Source organism: Myotis brandtii, unplaced genomic scaffold (genome assembly GCF_000412655.1).
Source record: "Myotis brandtii unplaced genomic scaffold, ASM41265v1 scaffold116, whole genome shotgun sequence".
Taxonomy (NCBI): Eukaryota; Metazoa; Chordata; class Mammalia; order Chiroptera; family Vespertilionidae; genus Myotis; species Myotis brandtii.
The window spans coordinates 3,432,571-3,438,327 of NW_005354010.1; positions in this window are offsets into that span (position 1 = coordinate 3,432,571).

Below are 5,757 nucleotides of genomic sequence, written 5' to 3' on the forward strand. Positions count from 1 at the left end.
ATATGCAATACCCTTTGTAATACTTTTAGCAATAAAAAATAAATAAATAAATAAATAAATAAATAAATAAATAAGTAAATAAATAAATAAATAAAAAGAGATGTTTAAAACCTGGTCTCCATGTGGAAAGGCCTCCACCTCTGAAAATAGCTTCAAGTAGTCTCTTGCCTGGAAGAGGGAAGGGTGAGCCCACTCTGTATGGGTCTTAGAGGACAATTTTTGCCCTTGGTGCACTTTTCTTGAGGTCCTCTTTTCTCATCTCTTTTTGTTTTAAGAAGATTGAGAGTCAAAGGTGAGATCAGATGTATAGTGAGAAGAGGAGCCACATTTAGTAGAGGTCCCATACCAGAGAGACAAAGTAACCCTTATAATTTACAAGTACTCCAGCCCAGCTCCTGGAGGCTCTCTCCACACCTGGAACAACCCATGAGGGGTGTGGGAGAGACAATCAGAATCACTTGGGGGGATATATCTTAACAAGAAAGGTGATGTGTACTTTTCACTTAGCAAACTGACCACACACTACTTTTCTGTGCTTCCCATATTTTTACCACATATTATTCTGACATCACAAAACTACAATAAATTCCATAAAAATGAAGAAGAGCTAAAGCACTCCACAATTTTTCAGATTATCATCTCTTCCTCTGCTTCTGAGGGTTGACCCAGTCAACAAATAAATGCCACTCATAGTTCATTGTGAAATATTTGTTTATTACCATTGGATTCTGAAGCAAATGCAGCCTATTTTAATATTAGCACATCTCTTATTATGAATCAGTTGAAAGAACCAAGTATTTGGTTTGGTTTGGTTTTCTTTCAGCACATCATGAAAACTATTTTTTTTATTTAAAGATGTATAAAATGGGCCCTGTGGGTGTGGCTCAGTTGGTTGAGCATCATCCTATGCACCAAGAGGTCGCTAGTTTAATTCCCAGTCAGAGCACATGCCTGGGTTGTGGGCTCCATCCAGAGTGTGGAGCATACAGGAGGCAGCTGATTGATGATTCTTTCTCATCAATGTTTCTCTCTCTCCTTCTCCCTTCCTATCTCTATAAAATTAATAAAATATATTTTTAGCCGTAACCGGTTTGGCTCAGTGGATAGAGTGACGGCCTGCGGACTGAAGGGTCCCAGGTTCAATTCCGGTCAGGGCATGTACCTTGGTTGTGGGCACATCCCCAGTAGGAGGTGTGCAGGAGGCAGCTGATCGATGTTTCTCTCTCATCGATGTTTCTAACTCTCTATCCTTCTCCCTTCCTCTCTGTAAAATATCAATAAAATATATTTTTTTTTTAAATATATATATATATATTTTTTTAAAAGACGTACAAAATGGGTAGATACCCCCAAAGAATACAAAGCAAGTTCTCAAAGAGATATTTGTACACCCATGTTTATAGCAACACTATCCACAATAGCCAAAAGGTGGAAGCAACCCCGATTTCCAACAGCAGATGATTGCACAAACAAAATGTATATCTATACAATGGAATATTATTCAGCCTTTAAAAGGAAGGCAATTCTGACACATGCTACAACATGGATGAACTTCGAGGACATTATGTTAAGTAAGATAAGCCAGTCACAAGAAGTCAAATACTGCGTGATTCCAGTTATATGAAGAGACTAGACTGCGTAATTCCAGTTATATGAAGAGACTATAGTAGTCAAATTCATAAAGACAAAAAGTAGGATGGTAGTTGCCAAAAGCTAGGAGGAGGGGAGAATGGAGAATTATTGTTTAATGGGTATATTATTTCAGTTTTGCAAGATAAAAAGTTCTGGAGATTCATTGCACAATAATGTGAATCTACTTAGCACTAGTAACTGTATACTTAAAAATGGTTAAGATGGTAATTTTATATTATGTGTATTTCACCTCAATTAAAATGAATAAATAAAATGTACAGAGTACAAGCTCTTTTCCTATTAGATGAAAATGACTTTGAGAAAGAAGTGAAATTTCAGCCGGTAATCCTTGACAACAACAACAACAAAAAATGGAATTGGGAGCTGGAAGTCCTGGGAAGGGATTTAGAGGCAAAGGGAGCACCATTCAGAAATCTGATCAGAAGCCATTGGCATGCTCCCAGTGGATTCCTGACATATTGAGGAATGGCACTAGGAATAATGGGAAAGCATTGACAGCAGAATTCTTGGAAGGTCTAGAAGGTGGGAAACTGAAGAGAGCAGGGGTCTTGAAGCGAGGGGGTGGCTTTGGGCATGGATGAACATGAAGGTAATAGCGAGCCACCGTGGGAGTTTGAGGAGAGAGGTGACACTGTCAGAACAGCAGGTGAGAAGAGAGAATTTGGCAGCTGCATGACTGCAGGGGAGCCATGCTAGAAGCAGGGAAGCCAGTGAGGAATGGATTGTGATTATTAGTCTTGGAAAATAAGCATTTCCTTGCCATTAAATTGATCGTATTTACCCAGTCCTACAATAAAATGGCTCAGTATTTTACAGTAAGAAGTCTCCAAGGAAACCCCAATATTCAAGTCCCAGGTGCAAAATGAAAATATAGTAGAAAGCCTTAAAAGAGAGAAAAAATGGAGGAGAAATATAAAGACTAACATATCAGTTTAGTGATTTGTATTAGAGAACTAGCATTCTTTTCTTCAAATAAAAAATAGCTGGACTATTTAACTCTAGCAAAAAGCAGTTTTTATAACATTGATGAGCATTTCTTCTTAAGGCTTTTAAATCACCAAAAATTCTAATAAGACAGAGTAGCATTCACAGAACAGTACAGAGAAGGAAAGTACCAAACATCTTATGGAACAATAAGGGTCCCTTTTCCATATTATGGAGTGTGGGGTATGAGTGAGTTAAAGGAAAAGGAAAGTGTATGTGTGTGGGTGCATGTCTGCGCATACAGTGGGAAACATAGGAGAGAACCAAACAGACCCCAGGAGAAAATGACAGTGCTGACTTATATGTAGGCTTTATTCTCAAGGATGTCTGCTGGCCAAAAATGAGCTCACAAAATAGCATGAATGTGGCTAAAATTAAGCCTATATTTAAGCACAAGTTCCAAACACTGTTTTGACGTTTCAATAAATACATGTCTAAAACAGGATGAACACACTTAGTGAAAGGATTAAGAGGATTAGGAATGATATATGTAGAGTGCCTGGAATAATGCCTGACACATAATAGGTCCTGACTAAACTAACAGTATAATGAAAATGGGTTGTAGTGTGTGTGTGTGTGTGTGTGTGTGTGTGTGTGTGTGTGTGTGTGTGTAATTGCTTTAAGCAAATTTACCTTGTCCCATACCTTTGCAACAATATGCATTTACTGAGCATCTATTATCTGCCAAATGCTAGGTACTAAAGGGATATGGCAGGGTCTCTGCTTTCCAGAGCCTCATCTATTGATATCAAGAAGGTCAAGTACACAGGTGAAAATACCAGTTGATGGCAGTGGGAGGACCACACCACAGCACCCAGGCCCGGTGCTGGTCAGCCTGTGGAAGTGCAGCACTGCCCCCTACTGGAAGTAGAGGGCTTACATTACCAGAGTCAGAGATGGCCCTCTTCCCCCCTCCCCCACCACCACCCCCAAATTGCTCAGCCATAGCACTTCAGAAAGTGGGAAAGAGGAGCGACAAGAACTTTGTCATTGGACAAGGTCAGGGGTGACCAGTTGACCCAGGAAGGACAGACATCTGCCAGTTCCCCCTTTGTAGGCACAAGCCATATCCAAACCCACAGGGAATCCTAGCAAATGCAAAGATCCAAAGAACTGAGGGTGCTATTGCCAGAACAAGAGGCTCAATGAGAAGAATGAATGAGTCTCCACACCCCCACAGGCCAGCCCACATCACTACTTTGATCTATTGCAAACATGTTCAGCAACCTCCAGTGTTCTCCGATATGGACCATTTTCCATTCAGCCAACCATGTTCATGCCCTTCAGCTACATGATCACCCCCATTATGTCAGATATTCCCGGTTCCATCGGGGAAGGTAGAACATAGACATAGAGTAACATGTAATTTCACATGGTGCTGCTCAGGGAGCATTAACATTAGGTGGGTTGTCAAGGGAAGTCATACAAGGATGTGAGGCTTCAAGTAAGCCTCAATAGAAAAGTCCTCTGACAAGGGAGAGAAATGGAGGAGCCACAGGAAGACTTGAGTTTATGTGGAGGATTTGGGGGAGAAAAACAAGTCAGGAGCCAGTTCTCAAAGCTACATAGTGCCAGGCTCACTCTGTAGTCAGTGGATTCTTTTTTGAGCTGAGTATCATCACACAGAAAATGGAATCTGAGGAATATTCATTGGCAATTTCAACTCGAGGTACCCCGGTGGAATTCTTTTTCTTGTCCCTCCCCATTTCATAAAGTCTTCGGCTGAGTTTATATCTCCCTTAATAATACCACCACCCACCAATTACCCTACATAGAAACTTGGAAGTCTTCCTTCACTTTTCCTTATTCCTGATCTTGATATCTATGCAGACACTAAGTTTTCTCTATACTGTCTTCTCTAAATATCTCTCAAAATCCTCCCCTCTCCATCCCTGCCAGCACCTCTATAATTCAGGCTCTCACCATCACTTGGTCATTTTGCCTCAAATTTAGTAGCCTTCATTTTTTCCTCTGCATTGCAGTGGTTGCTCTCAAATTCAAATATAATCATGTTACCACCTATTACACTAATTTATCAGCTCCCTGTTGCTTTCCTAAGGAAGTCCTTGGCTTGTCACATGATCTAGTACTCACCTATCATTCCCCGTTCTAAATAACTTCTGTTCTAGCCTTATCAAACTACCTGCTGTCCCTTGTTCCAGGCTGTTTCAGACATGGGGGTCTTTGCATATGCTGTTTCAACTTCAATGGGCCAGATTGTTTTATACCTCAGGAGCTTTGCATATGTTGTTCCATCTTCTTGGACCACCATTCTATTTCCTGCATGTCCTTCCTCCACTTAGTATTTACCTATTCCTGGAGACAGGAATCCAGGCACAAGCATTACCTCTTCTATGAAGCTCCTCGGGCTGATTTTAGGACTCTTGTTCCTCTCTCCATGGTGCACTCCACTACCTTCATTACAGCATACATCATGCTGGATAAACTGAGGACTTGGATGTCTGTTTTTCCCCACTGGGCCATTTTATGCAGCCATTTCCTGCATGTCCTTCATCCATTTAGTATTTACCTATTCCTGGAGACAGGAATCCAGGCGCAAGCATTACCTCTTCTATGAAGCTCCTTGGGCTGATTTTAGGACTCTTGTTGCTCTCTCCATGGTGCACTCCACTACCTTCATTACAGCATACATCATGCTGGATAAACTGAGACTCGGATGTCTGTTTTTCCCCACTGGGCCATTTTATGCAGCCCTGTGTCTCCAGCACCTATCAGAGTTCTGGCTCCATGGTAGATTGTCAATAATTGCATTGCATTTAATATAAGAAAAACATACACAGATGCTTTTTAAAAATCTGTGTCACACAGAAAGAAAACTTGGAACTCTCAAGATCTTAGAACCTGAGCATCCCTCTAAATGGAAACTTTCAAGAGCAAAATGGAGCCATAACCTGGAAAGAAGTTTTGTTTGAGACCCACGTGACTTGACCCGTTGTGTACCAGCACTTATAGGGTTAGATGATAGAAGTAGAAATATTTATATGCCCACATATATGTGAGTTCGCTTTATTCTGATTGTATTCTGTCTTCTTGGGCTTAGCATAGCCCCCAAGTACTTCAGTTTGTCATATATGAAGGAACTGAAGTTATCTTGCAGCT